Source organism: Oryctolagus cuniculus, chromosome 1 (assembly GCF_964237555.1).
Source record: "Oryctolagus cuniculus chromosome 1, mOryCun1.1, whole genome shotgun sequence".
Lineage (NCBI taxonomy): Eukaryota > Metazoa > Chordata > Mammalia > Lagomorpha > Leporidae > Oryctolagus > Oryctolagus cuniculus.
This window is the reverse complement of record NC_091432.1, coordinates 97888143-97903283: the sequence shown is the minus strand read 5'-3', so window position 1 is coordinate 97903283 and position 15141 is coordinate 97888143. Positions and strand designations below refer to the sequence as shown.

The 15141-nt window shown below is 37.1% G+C and overlaps 1 long non-coding RNA gene across 12 annotated transcripts in view; it reads right to left on the bottom strand.

Annotated features, from left to right (window-relative positions):
• LOC138850538 (uncharacterized) overlaps positions 1–15141 on the bottom strand; it is a 118506-nt gene that overhangs the window by 26491 nt on the left and 76874 nt on the right. For 2 of the 12 annotated variants that reach the window (XR_011390408.1, XR_011390409.1), the window contains exon 6: positions 5911–14213. The exons of the other annotated variants lie outside the window; for them this stretch is intronic. This is a non-coding gene — a long non-coding RNA (uncharacterized lncRNA). Of the gene's footprint in view, positions 1–5910; positions 14214–15141 lie in introns of those variants that run through there. 12 annotated transcript variants of the gene reach the window in all.

Below are 15141 nucleotides of genomic sequence, written 5' to 3'. Positions count from 1 at the left end.
AAAGCAGAGTAATGGAAAAAAAATGGTTTTTTATCCAAGTGTGAAGAACAGCAGGGTAGTTCTTGGGCAAAGGAGCAGGGAGGGGAATTTGCGGAACTGCAGGCAGTAACTGTTCATCCAAGCCCTGCCTGTAACTTGTCAAGTGACTCACAGCAAATCATCAATTTTGTGTGCCTGATTTTAGCAGCTGTGAAATGTGGACAAGTATTGGGAATTCTCATGAACCAAATAAAAGCAAGATGATCAAAAAGTTGGCACATTCAATGAGTGAGAGGTGATGAAACAAAATATATTGATGCATTTATGAATTCAGGAATGTCCTGCTGTGAAGCTGCTGCAAAACATCTCAAGTTTCAAAAGGACCAACTTCCTCTGTTACCTCAAATTCCAACCATTTGATTATTTTCTCTTGGAAATGAGATATAAAGTCTCTAAAAATCCCATTCTTGTGACCTAAATAGCCCACAAGAGGGGTAAGGTATTACGCAATGCTTATCTCTTAATCTGATCATGTATGAAATAACAAAAGAAACGTAAAATAGGTCCATTTGGATGGAAATGAATTGGGTAGAAGGATAGGTCTGAAAATTGCATCATAGGATATAAAGGCAGGGTCAGGCAGAACCCTAGCAGAGAGCAACAAAAGGCAGGTGACAGAGAAAAGTAGCAAAAGAGTCCTAGAGAACTGGAATATTAGAACAGAAATCTAAGAATAATTGCTTCAATGGGAATGTAAAATGTAGCATATTACCTGCTCTTTACTCAGTGCATAGCACTTTCTGCAGGGAAGCAAGAAGTCAAGCTAGAAGATCAAACTAGGTCAAAACTGTACTTTGCTCAGAGAGAGGAACATCCTGCTTCAGAGTGCAGACCTTTGTGGCATGAGCAACCAATGAGCAAATTAAAAATGAGTGATGTTGAGAAAGGCAAGAAGATTTTGTTCAGAAATGTGCCCAGTGCACAAAGAAAAGAAAGCACAACACTGAACCAAATCTCCAAGGTCTGTTTGAGTGGAAGACAGTTCAGATCATTGGATTCTCTTACACAGATGCCAATAAAACAAAGGCACCAAGGTCAGAAATTCTTTCTTCCATTAGGTCTATTCAGCTATTAAAGTTCTCACTCATATTTTTTTGTTTCACTGATTGAAAATTTCATCTCCAAAATTTCTATTTGGTTCTTCTTAATGATTCTATCTCCTTAGTAATATTTTCATTCATGGCACTCATTGATTTCCTCATTTCTTTAATCTATCTGTATTCTCTCATATTTCATTCAGTTGCCTTACAATCATTATTTTGAATTCTACATCTGTTATTTCACAGATTTCCTTTAGTTCAGAACCTAATTCTGGAAGATTTTTTTTGGAGGTATCATGCTATCCTGTTTCTTCATGTCTTCTGTGTTCCTACATTGACATCTGCCCATCTGGTGTATTTGTCCTTTCTTCATGGAGTAGGTTTTATTGGAAAAAATTCAATCCCATCGAGGTGGCATGTACCAATGCCATCTCACTGTTCCAGGTGATCAGTTTCAGTTCACAGTTGGTCATGGTGAAGGGACTGGGAGTCAAAGGGAACACATAGACAAGTCTAGTACCTGCTAACGCTAACCGATGGAGTAAATAAAGGGGAGAGTGATCCAACATGGGAAGTGAGACACTCAGCAGACTCATAGAATGGCAGATGTCCTAAATAGCACTCTGGCCTCAGAATCAGCCCTAAAGGCATTCGGAGCTGGCTGAAAAGCTCATGAGAGTATTTCAGGCATGGAAAGCCAAGACACTCTGGCAAAAGATCTCTGCGAGTGAGATCCCAGTGGAAAGAACAGGTCATCAAAGAAGGAGGTACCTTTCTCTGAAGGGAGGAGAGACCCTCCACTTTGACTATGACCTTGTCTAAACAAGATAAGAGTCGGAGAACTCAGAGGGCTTCCATAGCCTTGGAAACTCATGACTGGAGCATAGGGAGATTACTGATGCCATAGACAGGAGTGTCAATTGGTAAAGTCAACAACAGGAGTCACTGTGCACTTACTCCTCATGTAGGATCTCTATCCTTAATGTGCTGTACATTGAGATTTAATGCTATAACGAGTACTCAAACAATATATTTCACTTTGTGTTTCTATGGGGGTGCAAACTGTTGAAATCCTTACTTAATGCATACTAAACTGATCCTCTGTAAAAAAAAAAAAAAAAAAAAAGAAAAAAGAAAAAAAAAAGAAATTATCAATTCCCAACTTGACTCTCACTGGGATTAAACATGACAATAGGTCTGCTCTGATTTCATCATCATTTAAAAAAATCATCTATTATTTTTCACTTTATGTTTCTGTGTGGGAGCAAACTGTTGAAATCCATACTTAATGTATACTAAGCTGATCTTCTGTATATTAAGATAATTGAAAATGAATCATGATGTGAATGGAAGGGGAGAGGGAGTGGGAAAGGGGAGGGTTGTGGGTGGGAGGGACGGTATGGGGGGGAAGCCATTGTAATCCATAAGTCGTACTTTGGAAAATTATATGCATTAAATAAAAGTTTAAAAAAAAATAATAACAGAAAAAAAAAAGTTCATGGTTTAACTGAATGCAGGGTATCACTTGGCTTATTGCTTTCACTTTGGTTCTAAGTGAGTCTCTGGGTGTTTTCTTTTGTCTTAATCAAGGTCAACTGTGTCTATAAATGACACAGTGTTCTAGTCTGCTGCAGTTCATAGGATGGAAGTGTGGCTTTGAGATGAATAAGGGTTTCCTTGGGTATACATCATTGACCCACAGAGATTTTGGTGTCAATCTCCCTGGCGAATGTGATAGCCAAGGCCTTGTTCTTTATGCTAAGGGAAACAAATGGGATTGCCCCCTTGTCCTACTAGAAAGCCTTAGTGATGCATGGATTTCTCACACCAATTACTGTGGCTCTAGTTCTATGTGATACAGATGGACCCTTCCTAAGTCCCTGTTAGAAGAGTCCAGCTGGTACTGTCGCTTATAATATCAACAGCTCTAGTCCTAGGGCCAGAGGATGTGAAGGGAACCCTGGTCCAGTCCTACAGAGAGACTACAAGGTATACAGAAGATCTTATTGTGGACCATATGTATCCAGAGAGGTGGAACACAGGCAGCTTTTTCAAGTGGCCACTAGGTAGATTCCAGTAGTACCATGACATTTAGAATGAATTCTTACAGTCCTGGTATTGTGGGCTATATTGAAGTCATTACCCAGATCTCCTGGGGTTGGAGCGGAATTTTTTATGGGCTGCTTCTGGTGTTAGGTCCCAGTAGCTTAGGTAAATCCCCTGTCTCATGTAGAGTGCGTGAACATAGCTCTGAGGTTAATGTTCAAAAGGATTTAGGGGATCTGTCCTCTGCCCCACATGTCACCCTGACTCTGACTACCGACGCTGGAAGAGCAGAATAGAGGCATGCAGCACAGTTTTTCACTGCTGAGTATGTCATTCTTTGTGTGGGGGAGAGGAGGAAAGGAAAGCAAAGCAGATTCCTTGCTCCAAGCCAGGCAGTTGCTCAGACACTAGTCAGCTCCCCATACTGAAGTAAAAGTCAGTAGGTGACTATGGAATTCTCTCCCAGCAAAAAAAACCACCAAATATTCATACTATAGGTATTCCTGAAAGAAAGAAAAGGAAAAGGCATTGAAAATCTGCTAAATGAAATAACAGTTGAAAATTTCCTGGGCCTTATCAAAGAACGAGATACCTTTCTCTGAAGGGAGGAGAGAAACTTCCACTTTGACTATGGCCTTGTCTAAATAAGATCGGAGCTGGTGAACTCAAGAGGCTTCCAAAGCCTTGGCAGCTCATGACAAGAGCCTCGGGTGATTACTGACATCATAAACAAGAGTGTCAATTGTTAAATCAACAACAGGAGTCACTGTGCACTTACTCCCCATGTAGGATCTCTATCCTTAATGTGTTGTACTATGTGAATTAATGGTAAAACTAGTCTTCAAACAGTACTTTGTATTTCGTGTGTCTGTGTGGGTGCAATCTGTTGAAATCTTTACTTGGTATATACTAAGTTGATCTTCTGTATATAAAGATAATTAAAAATGAATCTTAATGAAGTATGGGATGGGTGTAGGAGATGGGATGGTTTGTGGGTGGGAGGATAATCATGGGGGGAAAAGCCGCTATAATCCAAAATTGTACTTTCGAAATTTATATTTATTAAATAAAAGCTTTCTAAAAAAATAATTTCCTGGGCCTTGAAAGAGACATAGTTACACAGATACAGGAAGCTCAATGAACCTTAAGCAGACAACCAAAAAGGTCTTCCCCAATACCTATTGTCATCAAATTGTCGAAAGTTAAAGCCAAGGAAAGAATCATAAAGACAGAGAAAAATGTCAAGTTACATATAAAGGTAAATCAATTAGGTTAACATCAGATTTTTCAGTGGAAACCCTACAGCCAAAAGAGAGTGGGATGATATGTTCAAGATCTTAAAAGAGGAAAAAAAAAAAGTCCAACCAAAAATATTATATCCAACAAAGATATCCTTTAAAAGTGGAGGAAAAATATTTTCCAGATAAGCAAAAACTAAGAGAATTCACCACCAGCAGACCAGCCTTACAAGAAACTCTGAAGGTCAACCTGCATTAACAGTAAACATTAAACACATGTCACCACCAAACACATGTCATGTCACTGACAGAGCTGGTAGAATAATTATCCAATCAACAAAGTCACGGTCTTAGTTCTTACCTATCAATAAAAAACTTGACTGTAAGCAGATTAAATTCATCAACCAGAAGACTTAGGTTGGCTGAATAGATAAAAAAAAAAAAAATCATGATCCAATTATATGCTTCCTATAAGAAACTCACTTCACAGAGATACACACAAACTGAAAGTGAAAGACTGGAAAGATATATCAGGGAAATGGAAACTGAAAGCTAGCAGGCAAAGCTATCCTGATATCAGATAAAACAGGCTTTAAATCAAAACTGTAAAAAAAGATAAAGAACACTATATTTTTGATAAAATATTCTATTAAGCAAGAAGACATAACAATCATAAATATATACGCACACAATGCAAAACCACACAGATATAAAGAGCAAATACTATTAGATCTAAAGGGATACATAGAATAGAGAGATATTCAATACAATAATAGTGGGTGACTTCAACACCCCACTGTCATCAATGGACAGGTCATCCAGACAGAAAATCAATATACATTGGAATTGAAATATACTATTGAACAAATGTACCTAACAGACATTTATAGGACATTTCATCCAAGAGCTACAAAACACACATTTTTCTTATCAGCACATGGAACATTTTCTATGATAGACCACATATTGGGCCACAAATCAAGTCTCAGCAAATTTAAAAAGATTGAAATCATACTATGCATCTTCTCAGAGCATAAAGGAATAAAGCTAGAAATCAACAACAAGAATATTCAACAACAAGAAGAATACTAGAACACTCAGAAATACTTGGAAATTAAACAAAATTTTTCTGAATGATCAATGTGTCATTGAATAAGTTAAAAAGAAATCAAGAACTTTCTTGAAACAAATGAAAATGAAAACAACATATCAAAACCTGTGGGATACAACAAAAGCAGTATTAAGCGGGAAGGTTATAGCATTAAGTGCTTACATTAAAAAAAAAGACATGGCTCAAATTAAAAATCTAATAATGCATATGAAGAGTTAGAAAACAAAAACAAACCAAACCTAAAATCAGCAAGAGGCAAGAAATAACAAGGAGCAGAACAAAAATAAATGAAATTGAAACTAAAAAAGACAATATAAATGTTCAACAAAACAAAAAGCTAGGTTTTTGAGAAGCTAAGCAAAATAAATAAATGCTTAGACACACTAACAAAGAGAAAAAGAGAAAAGAATTCAAATAAATAAAATTAGATATGAAAAAGGAGACATTACAAATGACAAAACTGAAATACAAAGGATCATAAGAAACTACTATAAAGATCTATGTGCTAATAAACTGGAAAACCTCAAAGAAATGGATAAATTCCTAGATTTGTATAACCAATTAAAATTAAATCAAGAAGATATAGACAACATAAACAGGCTCACAACAAGCAATGAGACTGAAGCAATAGTCAAAAGTCTTCCATCAAGGAAAAGTCCAGAACCTGATGGCTTTACTACTGAATTCTACAAAACATTCAAAGAGGAAGTAACTACAATATTCTTCAACCTATTCCAAATATTGAACAGGATGAAATTCTGGCAAACTCTTTTTAGGAGTCCAGTATTACTTTGATACCAAAACCAAAGACAAGACATGAAAAGAAAACCACAGACCTATATCCTTAAAGAGCATAGATACAAAGAGTCTCAACAAAACACTAGCAAATCAAATTCAAAACCACATCAAAAACATCATACATAACAATCCAGTGGGATTTAGCCCAGAAATGCAAGGGTGGTTCAACATTCACAAATCAATAAATGTCATAAACTATCTCAACAGAATGAAGAACAAAAACCATATGGCCATCTCCATAGATGCAGAGAAAGCATTTGATAAGATTCAATACCCCTTCCTGATAAAATCTCTCCACAAATTAGTATGTAAGGAATATACCTCAAAATTATAAAGGTTATCTAGGACAAACCAACAGCCAATATCATACTGAATGGGGAAAAGCTTAAAGACTTGCCATATGATCCAGCAATTGGGTATGTACCCAAAAGACTTAACTCAATGTGTCAAAGAGATCCCTGTACCTCATGTTCATAGCAGCACTGTTCAAAATAGCCTAAAAGCCAAAACTTGTAATCAGCAAGTTGTCCATCATACTATATATATATATATAAATAATATATAAATATATATAATTCAGTCATTAAAAAGAAGAATGAAATTTTATTTGCAACAAAATGGATGCAACTGGAGGACATCATGTTGAGTAAAATAACCTGGACCCAGAAAGACAAATACTACATGTTCTCCCTGATATGGCAGAGCTAAAATTTAGAGGGAAAAAAGAAAAGAATAAAAAGAAAAATAAGAAAGAAATTCCTGTATGTTTCAGTATTGCTACAAATATAGTTTTGTAAAACTTTGTTTTAATACCTTAATGAAACCAATGCTTAGGAATGTTATACTACTATAGTTTTAGTGATATATGATTACTTAAAATTTAGTGTATATGGGTGAAATGGTCATTTTTCCATTAAATTACTATTTATATGCATTGTCTACATTACCACTAACCTAGAATCTTTTTGCTTTTTACTTGTTTAACATATTCAGTGACATATTAAGCCTTTTAAATATAATGTAAATTTATCTCAAACTTAAAAAAAAAGAAACAGAAAAGGAAGGAGGTAGGGAAGGTTAGAAGGTAGGGGAGGGAGGGAGGAAGGGAATGTCATTATGTGCTCAGAATTGTAAAAACATTAAAAATTAAAATAAAAATAAGAAACAAAAACAAACAAAATAAGAAATCAGGAGAGAGGATACCGATGGAACATTTGGAGAATCCAAGAAATACATCCCTGGAAACAAATCATCTTTACTGGCATTAAGAAGGATGAAAGGACATACTTGATAGCTTATCTCAAAAGTACTAGTGCTTTTGATTGCTTGTTGGCTACTGCCTTATTTATTACAAAACAGGAATGCCTCATGACATTTTTATGTGTACCATATAGTTCTATATATCAGAATTCAGATTATGAATGCCTGTCAGAAGATTTTTGTTCAGCAGTTCTGATTTAGGTAAGATTGCCTTTAGTGGTTAAATAAATATGATTGGGCTTATTAAAATTTTGGTGATAATTCTAATTCAGTAAATGTACTCACTCTTTTCCCTTCTAAGGATATGATTGGACTTAACAATGTGCAATTTTTCACAAAAATGATAATGCCATCTCAAAACCTGTCAGGATATTGGATTTATATTTAAATACTGGGAAAATCTCTTCACTGTCTCAGAACTAAGCAAGATTCACTTGTATTCTGGTTTGTGCTCTTTAGCCTGCCCAAGGCAAGAGCTGAAGATAGGTAGAAAAGTCTACTTCATATTTCTGGTCTTAACTATGTCAATCTAGTAAGAACTTCCTGTATCTAAACTACTGCCTTTTACTTACTGAAAGGCATTTTATGTACAGCAAGGAAAGAATATTTAACACTTCTCACATTTTATATGTGATCTTTAAGGTCAGGTGCTTTGAAAACCAGCATGATCAAACAGAGTAACAAGTTAAACTTCACTTTTGAATTCTTTACTACCTTAGACTAAGCTATAATTCAGGATTGTCTGTCAACAGCTATTTGGAAACACATGAACTTGGGGAATTAATTCATATTTGTGTTTAGTAATAGTGCTTTTGCCAAATCACTAGAAGGACTAAGGCACAGAAGATATACCATCGGTACAAAATTTACAAATCATGTGATCACAAGACTTAAGATAATTAAAAACAAAATTACAGATTAAAAAATGTACTATGGCTTTAAGTGGCATGGTCCCATTACAGCAAGGTTTAGCTAAAGCCCTCTCCCTCTATAAACCTTAATTCCCTAATTTTTAATACATAGAGATTGAGGTAAGTGATGTCTGGGACCCATTCTCAGGCTAATAGGCTATATCTGTATATGAAGGTATTTTGAAGAGGTCATGAAAACATGCAATTAAAAGATAATGTGTACTTTCCATGAACTTTTTGAAAACTCCTAGTATTTGTCAGAAATGTCAAATACATTACAGGTGTCTATTCCCTGAGCACAGAGGCCTGGCAGACATTAATAATCAATCATAATACTTCTCCACTGAGGTCAGATAAAGCCTCAGAATCTTTTTCAAGGAAAAATGATCTAAACTAATGATCTATTGAGAGTTTGAGAGGAGTTGAAATGCAATTACCAACATTGATACGTATATTTACATTCCTAAAGTGTCTCAGAGACGTACACAAATAACAGTGGCTCCAAAATGTGAATTCAAGCCTGACCCAGTAACTGAATGCTTCCTCTAGAGATTATAAGGGTGTAATCAACCACAAGAGGTGGTGAAATCGCAGATATTGTCTCAGGAGGACCAGAGACATAGCCAAACCTGAAGAGGTTTGAAGAAATATTGAACAGACTTGTTCTCCTAAATATCGATTCATTCTGAGGTTTAATGTGTCCTCTGGAATGAAAACTACCCTGAAAGTGGCCCAAAGAAGGGAACAATGGATATAGTGTGGATGTGAGTTAATGTAATTCAAATTACCCTTGACAGTGAGATGTTCAATAAATAACCTATAGCATTACTTCCTATAGTCTTAAAATGGAGATTAAAATATTTTATAGGGTTGTTGCCAAAGTAAATAAGATAAAGTAAGTCAAAGGACTTTGGAAAAAATATAAAGAAACAACATCAAAGTACAATGACAGAACAAGTCCTTGTATGAGATAACACCTTTGTAGAATTTATTTGACAATGCATTAAGATAAAAAACCTGTCACAAGATAGATATCACAATGCCAGGGAAAGAAAAGGACTGTGTAAGAGGGCAAGAAGACACCAAAGCTATGTTTTGTCAAGGTAGCTTTTTCTTCTCATCCTTAGTGGATTATTACTTCTTTTTTTTTGACAGGCAGAGTGGACAGTGAGAGAGAGACAGAGAGAAAGGTCTTCCTTTTCTGTTGGTTCACCTCACAATGGCCACTGTGGCCGGTGCACCACACTGATCTGAAGCCAGGAGCTGGGTGCTTCTCCTGGTCTCCCATGCGGGTGTAGGGCCCAAGGATCTGGGCCATCCTCCACTGCACTCCCGGGCCACAGCAGAGAGCTGGACTGGAAGAAAGGCAACCAGGACAGAATCTGGTGCCCCGACCAGGACTAGAACCCAGTGTGCCGGTGCCGCAGGTGGAGGATTAGCCTATTGAGTCGCGGTGCCAGCTAAGGATTATTACTTCTTAAACAAAGTGACTCTGAATTGCTGTATGGAACAGCAATCAAGACAGTTATGCCCATCTTGCGATCCAAAATTTTTATGTTTATTCTGCTATACTCATCTATACTCCCACTCACCTTTACCTCAGGTTGCTCTTGCAGTTGATAGAAAACATATGAACTCTAGGCCACCTGCCTGTACTCAAAAGGCTCAATGACACTGCAACAGGGAATATCTAGAATTCTAGGACATCAATAAACTCAAAGAATACCGTGCTGGTCTTAAAAGTTATATTCCTTTCGCTCTGCTACAAGAAGGCAGATTTTTTGTTTGTTTGTTTGTTTCTTCCTTCCTGTATCAGCCTGAGACAATGAAGAAAGCATGGAAACTCATTATCCTATCAGATATGAAAATCAAACCCTAAAACCATACAGTGTTAAATATCATTAACCAGAATTTTCTCAACAACTCACTTACTATGTATTTTTTAAAATATTTTTAAAGTTCTATTTAGTTATTTGAAAATCAGAGTTACAGAGAAAGAGAGAGAGAGAGAGAGAAAGGTCTTCCAGGCACAGGTTCACTCTTCAAATGGCCACAATGGCTGGAGTTGGACCAGCCCAAGGCCAGGAACCAGGAGCTTCTTCTTGGTCTCCCATGTGGGTAACAGGGGCCCAAACACTTGGACCATCTTCTATTGCTTTTCCCAGGTTGTTAGTAGGGAGCTGGATTGGAAGTGGAGCATTTAGGATGCGAACCAGCACCCATTATGTATACCAGCCCTGCAGGCGACAGCTTTACCCACTCTGTCACAAGGCCTGGCACCTTACTATGACTGAGAGAACAGTGGTCTGGAAATATTTCATGGAAAGCAAAATATATCCTGATAAAGTAGAGAAGAAAGTCAGAGATAAAGGCAGCAAATCCTAGCTGCTGTTTATTCTGATTACACATAAATTAGTGGAGAATTGAGACATCACAGAGGCTTAAATGAATTAATCTTTATGAATGCTTTATGGTTTCAAGACTGTATAGAAAAACACATGCTATCAGGACTGATCACAGATATTTATGTCAAGGATCTTTGGACGGAAAAAGACACAAGATCACTTGATCCTAAATCTTCCTTTGGCTAATAATATCATCCTTCTTTTTCTATTAGAGAATAATGAAGTTTAGAATACTAAAGTAGCTACTTTAGGATGGAGAATACATAGGTTGCTTCATTTCTGCCACTATGTCACTAAGTCAGAGACCAACACATTTCATGACTTCAAAGAAGTCAATAAAGGGGAAAGAAAAGAAACAAGAGAGACAAACTTCTAAGTGCCTGTTGACATAGGGTCACCAAATAAGACTTTGTAAAAGAGGGGATGCTAAAAGGTGTATATATTCAATTTTCCACAGGAAATTGTAAAGTACTTTAGGACACTAGGGGTCTGTTATTTTCTATCATCTGTTTTTATTCTTGACAACATAATTATCAGAGCAAAGATTTCAACATAAGTATTAAATAATCCAGCAGGGTCCAACAATGTGGCAGCACCATATACTTGGTCATTTCATTCTGTTACCATGTTCAAGGGCTACAGTGAGAAATTCCAAATTACATGTCCCATGTTATAATTATAGTGGTAAATCTGAATTTGACAATAGAGAAGAATATATTTTAGAAGCAGAACTTTACCTAAAACCAAATATATTGGCACACATGATCTCACAATATGAACAGGACAGAAATAGCAAAAGTAGGGTAGAGGGTGCATAGATAATCTCCAGGAATGGGTGAAACTAATTCATCTCTGTGATTGCCTTGTGCCTAGCATAGTGCTTGGCCCATAGTAGACTCACAGAAACACAATTTTAAAATTCATTTGAATCTTATCACTAAAGTCAGGGATTTGTTTCTGACAGCTCTGCTGTACTTGTGAATAAATAAAAAACAGGGGCTCCCAAGAGAAAATATGAGCATACTTCAAAAAAAAAAAAAAAAAAACAGAAAATAGAATTAAAAGAAAAGCGTTTTGATACAAAAATAAATAAAATCCATGCATATTAGAAGTCATCAGGCCAGCGCCATGGCTCACTAGGCTAATCCTCTGCCTGCGGTGCCAGCACACTGGGTTCTAGTCCTGGCAGGGGCGCCAGATTCTGTCCTGGTTGCCCCTCTTCCAGTCCAGCTCTCTGCTGTGGCCCGGGAATGCAGTGGAGGATGACCCAAGTCCTTGGGCCCTGCACCCCATGGGAGACCAGGAGGAAGCACCTGGCTCCTGGCTTCGGATCGGCGCGGTGCACTGGTCACAGAGCGCCAGCTGCAGCGGCCATTGTGGGGTGAACCAGTGGAAAAGGAAGACTGTTCTCTCTGTCTCTCTCTCACTGTCCACTCTGCCTGTCAAAAAAAAAAAAAAGTCCTCAAAAAAGTTCATGGAAAGTGTGTAAAATGAAAAAACTACGAATTGATTTTTAAAATTTACACAAAAATAAACTTACTTTTAATTCAAATTTTCCACAAAATAAAGTATCCCCATATTAAATTGTGCTCATGCAGGAGTCCAAATCAAACCATTATAATTTTCAGAAACATAACTCAACACGTTATCCAAAATATGCAAAAATAAAATAAAGATTATGTAGAAAAATCCTATTTTTATTTTATGGTTATGTTGTATTATGCTATTTTTATGGTTATGAACAAAACAGTTAAACTTTAGAAAAGTCAGTTTTGAAGCAGTCCACACAGCAGACTCAGAATGACAAGTAACATTTTTAGTAACACTCTCTCCTCAGAATCAGACCTTAAGGCATTTGGATGTGGCTGAAAAGCCCATGGGAGCATTTCAGGCATGGAAAGTCAAGACACTGTGGCAAAAATGATCTACATGAAGGATCTCTGTGAATAAGACCCCAGTGGAAAGAAGGGGCCATCAAAGAAGGATGTAATTTTCTCTGAAGAGAGGAGAGAACTTCTACTTTGCTTATGGCTTTGTCTAAATACTGACAGAGTTTGTGGTCATGAAAGGCCTCCATAGCCTTGCAGCTCATGGCAAGAGCCTCAGGTGATCACTGACATCTCTCTCTTTCTTTATCCCACAAATAAATATAAGAAATAAACATTTTAATCAACATGCTGAAGAAGGTCACTGAAAAGGAGAAGGGTTATGGACGTTGTCCTAGAAAATTGAACATTAAAGGGAGGAGTAACATAACAGTGTTCTAGAAACCAAATCAATCAAATGTCTCCAAGGATGTGAGAGTGATCAGCTCAAAAAATGCTTCTGATAGGGGAAGTAAGAAAACTAAGAATGTATTATTGGATGTAGCCAAATAAGAGTCCTCAATCCAGAGCTTTTTGGTAGAGTGTTATGTCTTTAGTGGAGAGCTGAATCAGAGTTTACGGTCAGAAAAGGAAGAGAAGAACTGGAGAGAATAAATGGAGTTAAGTCTTTCAAAATTTTTACTATGAAAGGCAATAAAGAAATATGGTGGTACCTGAAAGGACAAATGAGATTTGGAGATGTTATGTTAGTGTGGGGACAAGAGCAGTGTATTTGTATAATGATAGGAATGATTCAAGAGGGAGGGAAAAAATAATTTCAGATGAGAAAGGGGAGACAAAGATAAACTATTTCCAAACAACGCCCCTGTACTGGGGAGAAAGGAAAGCTGGGCAACAAGAAGGTTTAGCATGATGTGTAGCACTCAAGAGTGGGAGTCCTCATGCTTTCTGGAAGTATAAAGGTAAGCACAGATTTTCCTGTCACTTTTTCAAGAAGGAAGAACTATTCATTATTTGCACTTCCTGGGTAACGGGGAAAATATCAGAAAATATCATTGACCTAGTTCATTACTCTCTGGTTTAGAAGAAGAAATCCATTATATAACTCCAGCCCTGGGTCCCCAAATCTGCCTCTCATTTCAAATTGTGTCAGCCCCTATCTTCCTTCTGCAGGAGCACTGGTCTCTCTTAGTAGGAACTTGATAAACAATCCCTGTCAAGTGCTAGGGATTTTAAGAGGATTAGTTATGTTAACTCTCACAATGCCAGTGAAAGAAGTATCACAACTATTTCTAACATAGAAATGAGGGAACCAAGATTATCTGTGGACAAATTGCCCTGGAGAATTGAACATAGATCTGGATGACTGCAAAACTGGACCACTTCCTCCATAGCACACCTACCTCACAATCCATCCCATTCCTTGTATGTCTTACTGCAGGAAAAACAGTAGTTGCAGAAGGAGAACTAAATCTGATCTTACTTTGCTCTCATTGGACGAAAAGAATAGAAGATTTCCTCGAATGGAAAGAGCAAGTGCTGAAATGAATTGACATGTTTATATAAAACTAGGCTCAAACTAGACATAATTTTACTCTGTAATTAATTAGTCTGTGAACACTGATAAATATACATTTCATGACACCCTCAAAATGTTATTTGCGTGCATCATAATCACGTGCTGTCATCTCAGAAGCATGAGAGTTCAATGTTTAATTAAAGTGTAAACCTCAGAGCCATCTAACATTTTCAAAGGAAGACTACAAAGTCTAGCTTTGCAGCTGATACAGAAGTCTGATAATAGCCAGAGTATATGGGAATCTGATGGGGAAAACACATACCCCCAGAGGACTTAGGAGCTACAGTCTCCATATTCATCTCTTAGGAGTAGTGTCAGATCATTCTGCTAAAGGTCTCCCCTTTAAGTACTAACCCAGATGTATGCCAAAGGTAACATACATCTGGATTAATCAGCTACGACTCTGTGTTGAGTTTCTACTATGTGTTGCATACTGTTCTAAGGGCACATTTTGCCCCTTCTTTGAGTGTAACTTTAATCGGATGACATAATGTCTCAGATTTCAGCTTCTCCTGCAATATGAGGATTGTGGGACTTGATAGGAAAGGTTTCTAGTCATTCCAGAGCTGTATACTTTTTTTAATTCTCAAGTCACCTCACAAGGGGAAACCCAGGTAGCTCTGCATACTAGTTGCCTCAGGTGGGCTGAACTCTGGATATAGAGTGGCTTCAGCAGGCTTATTTCCCACCTCTACTATGATGTTATTGTAAAAATGGCATGGTAATAGTACTCTGAACAAAGATTTGGTGAGGATTAAACTTTTTTTAAAAATTGCTTTGAGCTCTTCAAATTAAAGCTGTGTAAAATACTATTTCAAACACTTTCCAATCTCATAGAACCCACCTTGTACGTTTGGGACCAAAGGAAGCAGATTTTTCCATTCATAC